This window comes from Equus quagga, chromosome 20 (genome assembly GCF_021613505.1).
Source record: "Equus quagga isolate Etosha38 chromosome 20, UCLA_HA_Equagga_1.0, whole genome shotgun sequence".
NCBI lineage: Eukaryota > Metazoa > Chordata > Mammalia > Perissodactyla > Equidae > Equus > Equus quagga.
Genome location: NC_060286.1, coordinates 42070137 through 42083902, shown reverse-complemented (window position 1 = coordinate 42083902; position 13766 = coordinate 42070137). Strand labels below are relative to the sequence as shown.

Here is a 13766-nt window from a genome sequence, read left to right as displayed (position 1 = left end):
CAACTTACAAAAATCAGTGGTATTTCTATACTCCAATAACAAACTAACAAAACAAGAACTCAAGAATACAATCCCATTTACAATCGCAACAAAAGGAGTAAAATATCTAGGAATGAATTTAACCAAGGAGGTGAAAGACCTATACAAGGAAAACTATAAGACATTACTGAAAGAAATTGACAATAACATAAAGAAATGGAAAGAGATTCCAAGCACATGGATCTGAAGAATAAACATAATTAAAATGCCCATACTACCTAAAGCAATCTACAGATTCACTGCAATCCCAATCAGAATCCCAATGACATTCTTCACAGAAATAGAACAAAGAATCTTACAATTTATACAGGGCAACAAAAGATTCATATAGCTAAAGCAATCCTGAGAATCAACAACAAAGCTGGAGGCATCACAATCCAAGACTTCAAATTATACTACAAAGCTACAGTAATCAAAACAGTATGGTACTGGTACAAAAACAGGCACACACATCACTAGAACAGAACTGAAAGCCCAGAAATAAAATCATACATCTACAGACAGCTAATCTTCAACAAAGGAGCCAAGGACATACAATGGAGAAAGGAAAGTCTCTTCAATAAAAGGTGCTGGGAAAACTGGACAGCCACATGCAAAAGAATGAAAGTTGACCATTATCTTCCACCATATGCAAAAATTACCTCAAAACGGATTAAAGACTTGAAGGTAAGACCTGAAACCATAAAATTTCTGGAAGAAAATACAGGCAGTACACTCACTGACATCAGCCTTAAAAGGATCTTTTCGAATACCATGTCTACTCAGACAAGGGAAACAAAAGGAAAAAGAAACAAGTGGGATTTCATCAGACTAAAGAGCTTCTGCTTCAAGGCAAAGGAAACCAGGATCAGAATGAAAAAACAACCCACTAACTGGGAGGAAATATTTGCAAATCATATATCCAACAAAGGGTTAATCTCCTAATATATAAGAACTCATACAAGTGAACTACAAAAAAACAAACAACCCAAACAAAAGATGGGCACAGGATACGAACAGACATTTTTCCAAAGATGATATACAGATGGCCAATAGGCACCTGAAAAAATACTCAACATGACTCATCATCAGGGAAATGCAAATCAAAACTACACTTAGACATCACCTTACACCCATTAGAATAGCTATAATCACCAAGACAAAAAATAACAAATGTTGGAGAGGATGTGGAGAAAAGGGAACCCTCATACACTGCTGGTGGGAATACAACTTGGTGCAGCCACTATGGGAAACAGTATGGAGATTCCTCAAAAAATTAAAAATAGAAATACCATGTGATCCAGCCGTCCCACTACTGGGTATTTATCCAAAGAACTTGAAATCAACAATACAAAGAGGCTTATGCCCCTCCATGTTCACTGCAGCACTATTCACAATAGCCACGATGCGGAAGCAACCCAAGTGCCCAGTGACTGATGACTGGATGAAGAAGATGTGAGATATACATATATATACAATGGAATACTACTCAGCCAGAAAAAAAGACAAATCGTCCCATTCACAACCACATGGATGAACCTTGAGGGTATTATGTTAAGTGAAATAAGCCAGACAGAGAAAGACAAACACCATATGATTTCACTTATTTGTGGAACATAAACAAACTTATGGACAAAGAGATTACCAGGGGGAAGGGGGGTGGGCACAAGGGGTGAAGAGGCACAGTTATATAGTGTCTGACAAATAATGTACAATTGAAATTTTACAATGTTATGAGCTATTAAGATCACAATAAAAAGAAAAGAAAAAAAAAAAAAAGAAACACTCCCCAAATATCAACACTAGTCACTGTGGAGTGGTATGGCCACAAGTGTTTTTCCTTTCTGAAATTTCTCTATATTTTTCAGTATTGCTAAAATTAGCACATAATACTTTCATGAAAATTAAAAGTAACAACTTTTAAAAAGACATATAGATTAAGTTACAGCAGGGAGACTCCCTCAATGCATGCTGCCTCTTAGGCAGGGGCCAAGGACAGAGAAAGGGCTGTGATAGGAACCCAGGAAGTATGATGCAAAAGATTTATTGTGATGCATAGACGAGATCAAAACATACAAACAAAAATTAGCCTCAATTAGCATGATAAACTGAACCAGCAAATCAGAGGATGTCCACTCCCTGTCTCACAGAGCCAGGTATGGATGGCTTCATTGCCCACTGCCAAGTCTGTCACCCCTGCACCGACTCCACGTGCTCCTCTAAGCTATCAGGGCTCACTGCTCTCCAGAGCACTCTTCACTGACGAAACAAGCCTTCAGCGCAGGCAATGCAGAGGAGTCTCACGATGCAGCCATGCCGACAGCCTGCTCAGGAGGAGGCCACTCGAGTAACCCCGGGGCTGGTTCTTCTTTCCTCACCTGTAAAAGGGGGTACATGTGACCTCCTCACCTCCTCGGTTGTTAGGAGGTGCAAAAGTCAGAGACGGAGAGCACGACCCACTGAGGTGAAGCGGAGAGCTCAGGAGGGAGCAGCCGAGACCAAGGCAGGACCTACACACACGTGGCTCTAGCCATGACGGGGAAGATGCAGGAAGCATGGACAGTGCTGCACTCCAAGAACAGGGCCTCCACCAGCAGCCTTCCCGAAGATTCCTGGGGCTGCCCTGTGAGGGGGCAGCAGAGCCACCTAAGGGACCTCTGCGTAGACTAACCTCCTCCAGGAAGTCTTTCTCTCCCCTTCCTCCCTCCCTCCCCTGGGCCAGCCCATAGCCTGGCAGCGGCTGGCACACCGTGGGTGCTCCATCAAAGTGACTGAATGGATGAATCAAGCAGTAACACCCAATCCTGATCCTATAAAACCCCCTTACTACTCGTTAAACATCTTCTCTGTGGCACATAACTAAGAGGGATACGCAGCCACTCCCCTGGAGAAGAACACTCCGCACTCCCTGAGCACAGAACCCCTGTGCAGTCTCCGCCACACCCTCCAACACCGCCTGTGACCGGCCCCACTTGCCTTCCGCGGTGGCACCCCCACGCTTCTAGCTCTCCTACGACAAGCCCACTCCTCTTCCCTTCCTGCCGCGGCGGCAGCACCGTGAAGGGCTTGAGCTAAGACTAAACGGCAAAGGCGCCGGGTCTGTCTGCCCACTTTCAGCTCTGGAAGGCGCACTGCACGAAAATGCAGGCTGAGAAAAAGGAATTACTTTTTATTCTCTGGTCCCTCTGTCACTTTCTTTTGGTCTTTATTTAAAAACAAACTGCCTATAAATACATCTCACTGATTTTATTTCTAGGTAGCATTTCGGAATAAAACTTCCAAATTTTCATTTCTAAATTCAGCCAAAGGTTTTATTTTTCATCTCCTCAGGCAATTTTGTAGGCAAATTAAATATGCTCATATTTTAGCGAAGAAGTTTTACAGTTTCTTTCATTAAAAGCAAGTTGTTTTTTTGAACCCAGAGAATTGTAGTGTCCTAACTGCCAGGCACTGACATTGCTCTGGCCAGCACTATTTTAACTGGAAATTATACGAGCATGGGTGATGTATGTTTTGTTGGGTAAGAAACCTAACCTAAAAAATTTGGCTTCACTTACAGTTTAAAATAGACTTTTTTCCTTAGGCAGATCAAAGATACCTAGCACTCAGCTGTGTTCAAAGGTTGCCAGGGAGCTCCTGCCTGCCAACAGCAAGGACAAAGGGACGGGTGCTGGCTGCCTGTTGATCTGCGCGAGTCCTGCGGGCAATTAAAGGGGGGACGCGCCGATCCCCAGGAAAGGCCGTGGAGGAGAGTGGAGTCGACGGAGTGAAAGGTACCCTCAGTGCTCTGCTGCCGGGAGAGCTTCTTGCTTTTGTTCTCCCCACGGCTGGGCTGGAAAACCTTTAAAGCCAAAGTGAGTGCTCACACCCTTTCCTCGTCCTGAGCAGGGAGGAAGCCCACACAGAGTAGGCCGAGCACCCGTGATGCATCGAAGCGCTTTCATGTCAACTGTGAGTAACAACCTCCTTTTACAAAGCAGCAGCTGAGGTGGAGGGCGTGGTGAGCCTGGACCGGGTTCTGGCCTCCCCCCGAGGTGACACCAGGGCAATCCTCTGTGAGAAGTGAAGGACCGGGAGAGGACAGGCAGACGGCCCAGAGGGCTTTTCATTCCTTCAGCAAAAGTGTGTTTCCCGGATCCTTGGCAGATACTGGACTGGGCACCAAAAACCGACATGCAAACCACCTCTGCCCTCAGGTGACATTTTAGATCACAGTAACATGTATGGTGAATGAAGTAGTGTATGCAACGTGTCCTGCACCCCAAGTGCCATTGACAGATGAATGGATAAACAAACTGGTACGTCTATACAATGGAGTATTATTCAGCCTTAAAAAGGAAGGAAATCCTGTCACATGCTACAACACGGAAGAACCTTGAGGACATTATGCCAAGTGAATAAGCCAGTCACAAAAGGACAAATCCTGTAAGATTCCGCTTACATGAGGTTTCTAGAGTGGTCAGAATCATCGAGACAGGAAGCAGAGTGGTGGGTGTCGGGGCTGGGGGAGGGCACGGGGAGGATTTTGTTGGGGATGATGGACAGATGGTGGTGATGGGCACACTGCATTATGAATGTACTTAATGCCACTGAACTGCACACTTACGAATGGTCAAAATGATGAACACTACGCTATGTCTACTTTACTACATTAAAGAAAAAAGGTAAGGCAGGCTTGAGGCAGGAGGCACTGGAGACGGCAGGACAGCAGGGCATGGTGACTGCCTCTGGGGAAGGCAGAGCACGGAGGAGACCCAGGCCACTGGGGCCTAGAGGGACCAGACAGAGCATGGGACACCAGGAGAGGCTGTGTGTGCGGGAGAGAAGGAGCTGAGTGCAAGGTGCTGGGAGAGCTCCAGGAGAGCTTTGGGAAGGCCTGAGATAAACATTAAGCGTGAGATTATAGCTGCCAGCTGAAACCAAACCCCAGGGTTTTGCCTGCTCTCGCAGAGTATGACGGTCAGAGGCCTGAGACTGACCCCTGCAGTAACAGCCACGTCTGTGGCCTGAAGAGAGGGGACAGGAGGGCCCCTTGGAGGGGTGGGCTGGCTGTGGCTCGAGATGGGACACAGGCTGTCTGACACGGGACCAGCTCTCAGCTAGTCACAGGAGCGGCACTGGTGGTGCTTCTGCTGCCCAGCTGCTGGCAGAGGATAGCCAGGAGGGGTGGGAGCTGGGAAACCATGGGGGACCTGGGTCTGTCGGCTCCCTGAGGGCAAGGGCCACCTCTGGTCACCGTCACTGTCCTGAGCATCTCCCCATGCTGTGGACAACCCAGAAGGTCAGTGAATATTTGCTGTGAACTGGCACCTGCCTCACCAAGCTCAGAGCTGTTTCCTCTCATTATAGTGGGCTATCAAGAGGAGACACAGAAATCACAGTACACGACAGAAGACTGGAGCACAGAAGAAAAGACTGATGAAAGCAGTTTCCCAACCCACCAGAATTAGGAGCAGGTACTTTGGCAACTTCTCACACTCTTTTTTTTTGGTGAGGAAGACTGGCCCTAAGCTAACATCTGTGCCAATCTTCCTCTATTTTGCATATGGGACACTGCCACAGCATGGCTTGATGGAGTGCAGGTCTGTGCCCAGGATCTGAACCCGTGAACCCTGGGCCACTGAAGGGGAGCATGAGAGCTTAACCACTATGCCACTGGTCCGGGCCCTCACACTTTATTCTTATTATTTTTCAACTGATGGGCAAGAGGCAAAGCTCCTGTAAACAGATGCATAATTCATCTTTAAGCAGTAAAAATGATCCATCTGTATGGCAAAACTTTCAATTGTATCAGAAAATAAATTCTGCTGAATGAGGCTGAAGTATTTATTTTTACAAAAGGAGGGCAAGCAATATAAAATTTTAACTGCTATTTGAAAGCCACTTTTTAAAAATTCATGTAATTCTCTCAACAACAATGTAACAACTTCTTTCCCAAAAGGCCAAATACTCAGGAACGCCTCATTTCTGCTCCAGGGTCTCCAGTTACTGGTTATTAAGTCCCGCAGTGTCCATTAGGACTCTCACGGGCCTCTCCCAGGGCTTTTTTTTCTCAAACAGGAGAATGGCGTCAAGAAACAAAGCCCATGATTAATTTACTCCTCCCATGAGTCACTTAAAAAAATTGGTCTCTTCATTTAACACTTCTACCTCCAGACCAAAAATGTTAAATGAAGGGAAAATTCAGAAAAATCTTTGAATGAACATGGCTTGAAGACCACACGCAGTCTCACTGTTAAATACACAAAAATAGGAGATACTATTTTCCACTTAACAATAGCTAAAGGCTTCACCTGATGCCAGCGCTGGACAGCGCCTCCAGCGCTCCAGGCAAGGCGCACGTGGCGCCCTCTCTGCACAGGGTCTGCAGGGGGTTTTGAAAACATATGGTCTCTGACTTTGTACTTCCTTTCCTTGAATGCAGCTTAGGGAAAGGTCCAAAGACGTGAACAACAATAACAAGAGAAGGTTCACCCTAACGCACAGTCTATGACAGCTGCAACTGGGGGCCACCACAGAATGGAATAACAAATGGTTGTTTAAAATCCTGCTTCCATCCCCATTAGTCAGGAAGAAGACACATACGCCCACTCGCACCACCACACAGAAGATCTTACTGGAAGTTTCAGTCAACTCAAGAGAAAGATACAAGAGGGATAACAACCAGAAACAGAGAGGTGAGATACCTTATCTGCAGGTAATCTGCTTCGAGACCTGGACACCCAAAGAACAAAGTGAAAAACTGCTGCAAACAACAGGATGACCCAGGAAGCAGGACGTGAAAGACAGAGATGAGCAGCCTTCATAGCAACCACCAACAACTATGCAGGAGACATAATGGCAGAGGAGACCCCATTTACAACAGCAGCGCTAAGAGAATATCTGGGCATAAACAGAAATGTGCAAAACCCACAGGAGGGAAACTCATAAACACCCCTAAGGAAATGAAAGTGGCCTTAAACACAAAGTTGGAGCAGCCTCTTAGCTAAGAGGACGCAAACAACCTAGAGTTGCCCATCCCCCCGGGTATTTTAAAAATTTGATGGAATCCCAATAAAAACACCAACAGCTTTTTCTGCAATGAAATGAGCCAATTCAAAGTTCCTACTGTTTGTAACCACCATTGTTGTTGTGAATTGTTTTAACAGGATATAGCAATAATTATGTCAATGATGTTAGAAATCAAGATTTTCAGTGTAAGACAGAGATAAAACTGAAAAATAAAGAAACAAGTGAAAACACCATAACGATAAGTTGAATTGAAAATACCAATACTGACAAATAAAAATGGCAAGCAATAGGATATATTGGAGAATATGAGGGAGCCATTTGGTATAAACCTAATTTGGCCTGACCTTGTCTTTCCAAAAGGGCCTGACCGAGGCCGTTGAGCATGCATTGTATATCTGTTTTAGGCATTTCCTATGGCAAGAGCAAAGGCCCTTGAGATAAAGGTGCAACTTCCCTCCCGCTCCCAAGGTTGGCATTTCTTTAAGGATTAAGCATCTTTCCTTAGGCTAGAAACTGATTGCTGCGCTCACCTGTGACCACCCGGCTCCAGACAATAGACTTGCCTCCTGCTACACCCTCTGAGAGAGCAGACCCACTACCTGCTGTGTCCATCAAGCACTGTGCGACAGGGCAATCTTGTGACTATTGTGGGTGGGACATTTCAATCACATGTGAAACGTCCTGTATGGGGGTATATAACCACTCTGTATGCCTCACTTCTTTGGTGCCCTTTCTGCCTTCGGGAAGAAAGGCCCCAGGCCATGGTCCTCAGATTTCAGCTCAGAATAAACTCACCCAAATTTTCATTTATAGATTGATTATGGATTATTTTCGTCGACAATACGAATGCACAACTAAAAAATATATATACATATATATATATATGCTAGCTCCCTCCACTGAAAGCACCTAAAAGCAACATCAGTCCAGCAGCAACAAGCACCCTAGTACCCAAATTTTGGTCTCTAATATCATTCCCCACTGAAAGGAAATCAGGGCTCCTTGAAAAATGGTTGATTCCAAGTCTGGGGGGGGGAAGGTACAAACAAGCCTGGGGGACAGCTTACTGCACCAGAAATCAAGAAATCAAGAAATCAAAAGTAAATGAGTCCATGCCAAAACATACACAGGAGCTACCTGAAAGGGCACCCAATGGTTAAACTTATGCATCTGCACATCAGAAAGAATACCATTTTAGTAGATTAAAACACATCAAAATCAATGAAAAACATGAGTCTGTAATGATATCCAAAAAGGAGAAAGCCAGAAAAAAACGTTAGTTTTCACCATTTGAGCAAAATTGTTAACTAAAAGGCAAAGAATTAAACTTATTCTGACCTTCCAGCAGGAACTATATGTCCAGATAACCAAATACCTCCAGTTGGTAAGAAATATCTCTGCTTTCAGAAGAATGCCAGATTAAATGCTGAAATCTCTGGTGAAAGTATTGCCTGGGGCACACATTATCAAGTGGTGTTTAAAGCATTAACATAGAGATAATGGGAACAGATGCTGGCAGGACACCAAAACACACCTTGCAGATTATCACCAGTGCTTTCTGAGGGGCAAAGGGAACCGCCATTGTACGGTTAGGTTCACTTCTTAGGTGAAGAAGGGATGTCTTCACCTAAGGGGATACTTTACAGGACAACCTGGCTAATTTAACAAGTCATTACCCAGAGTTGTGATTTACAGGACCCCCAGACTAGCAGCGACCCCAGGTGTCTGGAAGAAGCAAAAACAAATCCCTGCTGAAGAAGATACTTCGATTCTAGGTTTCAATTTATTCCAACCACTTGAGTACAATGACCAGAATACACTAAAAAATAGTTGGATACACAAGGAAATAAGACATCACGGGCAAAATGTGACAAGCACTTCAGATACTGGTATTATCTGATACAGACTACGAAGCAGCTGTGCTTGGTATACTTAAAGAACTGTCAAGTTTGATGGTGCCTGCAAGGGAATAGGAAAATATCAAGAAAACCACACTGCAGGGGCCAGCCTGGTGGCATAGTAAAGTTTGCATGCTCTGCCTTGGTGGCCCGGGGTTCACAGGGTTGGACCCCAGGTGTGGACTGAGCACCACTCACCAAGCCACGCTGTGGCAGCATCCCACATAAAATAGAGGAAGATGGGCACAGATGTGAGCTCAGCGACAATCTTCCTCAAGCAAAAAAAGAGGAAGAATGCCAAGAGACGTTAGCTCAGGGCCAATCTTCCCCATACACACACACAAAATCACAATGCAGACTAAAAACAGAACTTCCATAAATGAAAACAGTATATCTGAAATTAAAAGCCTAACAGATGGGTTAACACATATTAGAGAAACCTAAAGCTTCTCAATGAGATGAGACAAATGGAGAATGATGTTTAACTTTGATAGCAATTTAACAAAGTAATTTCACGTCTACTGAGTAAAATAATCAACAGGCTGTGGCTGTATTTCATCTCTCATTTTTATAGTAACTTATTTTTACTGTATTTTATGAAAGTATTAGTCCATGATAGGTTGAAAATTAAGAAAAAGAAAACTGGTCCTTTACCTTCAGACATTCTGATCAAGAACATAGCATGGTAAGTCACAGTAAGACTGAAAAACACAGATGAAGATTAAAGAAAAATAGTAAATGAAAAGTCCAACACACGTTTGATTAGAGCCAAGGAAAAACAAGAGACTAACGTAGAGATAACGGCTGGAACTTTCCACAACTGAGGAAATATAACCAACCACAGATTAAAGATGAATCCCAAAAAAGACTGATAAAAAAGAAACCCAAACTTGGACACCTACCAGCAAAAGCACTGAAAACTCAACGTCACAGTCAAAAATCAGAAAAATGGCCAGAAATCACAAACAATACCTTCCAAAGAATGGCTTTGGCATCTCAATACTAACGGAAGTCAAAAGACAACAAAAGGCTTATCTTCAGTGTACTGAAGGAACATAACTCAACCTGCAATCAGAACTCAGCCAGTATCTTCCAAGAATGAGGGCAAAGTAAAGACACTTCCTAGATAAACAAACAAACAAAGAATGGGCCACAGAGAGTCTCATTAAAGACAATTCTAAATGATGTGTTCAAACAGAAGGAAAATGATCGCAGATGTGAAGTCTGAGATGCCAAAAGGAATGAAGAATAAAGTGACAAATAAATGGATAAATCTAAATGATCATCAACAATAAAACAGTAATACTGTTACAGAGCACTGAAAAAGGCTGGAACTCGAATATCCAACAATGAAGGCGTCTGAGAAGATGAGAGTAGCAGCACTGCTTTTATTTATTTATCTGTTTATTTTGAGGTATAACTGACACGAAACATTACGTTAGTTTCAGGTGTACGATATAATGATTCGATATTTGTTTATATTGTGAAATTCACCACAATAAGTCTAGTTAACATCGGTCACCATACATAGTTATGGAATTTTTTTTTCTTGTGATGGGAACTTCTAAGATCTACTCTTAAGAACTTTCCAATACGCAATATAGAATTATTAGCTACAGTCGCCTGCTACACATGACATCCCCAGGACTGACTTATTATAACTGGAAGTTTGTACCTTTTGAACGCCTCACCCATTTTACTCACCCTCTGTCCCCCCGCCTCTGGCAACCACTTTTTTTTTTAATTAACAGACTTCAATTTTTAGGTTTACAGAAAAATTGAATGTAAAGTAGAGTTCCCATATGCCTCCCTGCCCTCCCCAAGTTTCCCCATTACTAACACCTGGCATTAATGTGGCACATTTGTTACAACGTATGAACAAATACTGATACATTATCATTAACGGAAGGCTACAGTTTACATTACGTTTACTCTTTGTACTGTACATTCTATGGGTTTTGATGAACGCAAAATGCCATGTATTCACCATTATGGTATCTTACAGAATAGTTTCTCTGTCCTAAAAATCTCCTGTGCTCCATCTATTCCTCTCTCCCTCCTCTCAAGCCCTGGTAACTACGATCTTTTTACTGTCTCCATCGTTTGGCCTTTTCCAGAGTGTCACATAGTGAGAAGCATACTCAGATCGGCTCCTTTCATTTAGTAACATGCAGCCCAGGTTCCCCTACGTCTTTTGATGGCCCAGAAGCTCATTTCTTTTCATTGCTGAATATTATTCCATTGTCTGCATGTATCACAGTTTGTTTATTCATTCACTTACTGAAGGACACCCTGGTTGCTTCCAAGTTCCGGCAATTATGAAAAAAGTGTGGCATGGTTTTTTAAATCTCTCCAAATTCTTGCATAAAATCATACAGAGCAACTAAGATGGCAAAACCAAAAGCACATGGCCAACATCTCTGACAAAATTAGGAGAAAATGTGTCCCCATTGACATGTGAGCGTATGGGGATAGACCACCAGCAGCCACAACACCTGCGTGCTGTCAGTGTTTGCGAGGAAGATGGCAGGGAGAAGCAAGAGACGTCCTACGGACCTGAGAGCTCAAACAACCAGGTGGGACGCAGTCAGAGAGCTGGGTGAGCCCATATGAGAAGAGCAGCTGAAAACAGAAGGGGTCTGGACCCTCCAGTGGGTGAGAGCGAAGAGTCCACAGTCAAGTCTGAAGGGCCCTGGGAATCCTGAAAACTCAGTAGTCAAAGATCCCTTCCAGAACTAGGCCACACTGGGGAGAAGCTGTTGGGAAGAGAATCCAAATGGAACAGCAGTACAGGAAATGGAAAAAACAGATCCAGACAGAAGCGGGACAAGACAAGTGAATCAGGGCAGTCAGAAGGGAAGCTGTGGGGCTGGCCTGGTGGGAGAGTGGTTAACTTCATGCACTCTGCTTCAGCGGCTCGGGGCTCACCAGTTTGGATCCTGAGTGCAGACATACACACTGCTCATTAAGCCATGCTGTGGCAGCGTCCTACATAGAAGAACTAGAAGGACTTACATCTAGGATATACAACTATGTACTGGGGTTTTGGGGAGGGGCAAAAAAAAGAGGAAGACTGGCAACAGATGTTAGCTCAGGGCCAATCTTCCTTACCAAAAAAGAAAGGGGGCGGGAGGTGCCATATTTTTGAAAATTTCACAAAAATAATTGAAGCTAGAGCTCTAGAGCCAAGTTCTTCTTCTCTAACTTCACACACACTTGAGCAACAGGAGGGATCAAAGTCAAGTCTCGCACAGTTATTAAAGGAAAAAGAGACCAGGAAACAGAATGACATCTCTGCAGACAGTCAAAGCACGCCAGAAAGACATCCCACAAAGGACATTAAAAACCACAGCCAAATGCTTCAAGATGAGTCAAAAGACATTAAAGGAATAATATAATGTGTGAAAGGACTACATAAATCTTTAATAGGAAAACTCAGAAATAGGTAATAACTCTGTAAAGAACTAAAAATAAAAGAAAAATAATTTCAGAAATGAAGATTAACTGGAAGGAACACAAGAGCAAATAAGCACAACATAAAATGCCTCACAAGGAACAGTACAGTCAGGCACCCTTAATGATGGGGATACGTTTTGAGAAATGTGCTGTTAGGCAATTTCATGGTTGTGCAAACATCACCGAGTGTACTTTCACACACCTAGGCTCTTGTTACTAATGTTATGGGACCACCGCTGTGTACGTGGTCTGCTGCTGACCAAGACATCGTTACGTGGCACACGACTGTACAGGAAAAGGAGAAAAAAATTTAAATAAAAAAGAAATGAAAAGGACAGAGAAAGAAACAACAAATATAAAAAGAGGCAAAGAGAAAATTCAGTATTTATATAATGGGAGTCTTCAAAGGAGAAAACTACAGGGAACAGAACAAATCCTCAAAATAATAATCCAAGAAAAAAGAGACTTGGTACTACATACTGAAAGACCATAACACGTATGCAGGAAAATCAACCCAGATTGATATATACTGAAATTACTGGATTTTAAAGGAAAAAAACTACTTAGGCATCACAGCAAACAGACCAAGTAACTTGTAAGGGAAAGAAAATTAAACCGACATCAGACTCTTACACCAATGTTGTTTCTTTCTTTAAAGATGATTTTTTTTTTCCTTTTTCTCCCCAAAGCCCCCTGGTACATAGTTGTATATATTTTAGTTGTGGGTCCTTCTAGTTGTGGCACGTGGGACGCTGCCTCAGCGTGGTTTGATGAGCAGTGCCATGTCCGTGCCCAGGATGCGAACCAACGCAACACTGGGCTGCCTGCAGCAGAGCACCCGAACTTAACCACTTGGCCACAGGGCCAGCCTGTTTTTTTTTTGAGGAAGATTAGCCCTGAGCTAACATCTGTGCCCATCTTCCTCTATTTTATAAGTGGGATGCCGCCACAGCATGGCTTGATAAGCAGTGCATAGGTCCACACCTGGGATCTGAACCAGCAAACCCCAGGCAGCTGAAGTGGAGTGTGCAAACTTAATTGCTATGCCACTGGGCTGGCCCCAGCAATGCTTTTTATAACAGAAGGAAATGGAGTAACATCCTTAAGATACTTATGTAAAGAAAACACACACCAAGGATTTTCTATCCAGACAAACAGTCTCTGAAGTTTGAAGTAGAAATCTACTAGTGGGCAAGGTTCAAAAGACCAAAATCCCAGAGGGAGTGTCGGCATGAAGACGGGTGAGGAGCTCACACTGTGTTTACATGGGGATCTAGGTGTAACGAGGAAAGTGAGAGGAGAAGACAGTTTGTGATGGCCGTGTGCTCCAACGAGGGAGAGCACAAAACTATAAAAAAGGTGAGGCAGAAGAAAATGAGAAAA

At 43.5% G+C, this 13766-nt stretch overlaps 1 protein-coding gene and 1 long non-coding RNA gene across 5 annotated transcripts in view; one reads left to right on the top strand and one right to left on the bottom strand.

Annotated features, from left to right (window-relative positions):
* Nucleotides 1-13766, bottom strand: part of PPP2R5C (protein phosphatase 2 regulatory subunit B'gamma) — a 139069-nt gene that overhangs the window by 101818 nt on the left and 23485 nt on the right. The window lies entirely within an intron of this gene.
* Nucleotides 3700-7277, top strand: LOC124231072 (uncharacterized). Of its 2 annotated transcripts, none has more exons than XR_006886374.1 (3): nucleotides 3700-4316; nucleotides 5368-5474; nucleotides 6585-7277. It is a non-coding gene; the product is annotated as an uncharacterized LOC124231072 (long non-coding RNA). The 2 variants fall into 2 exon arrangements; XR_006886373.1 differs by having other exon boundaries at nucleotides 6443-7277.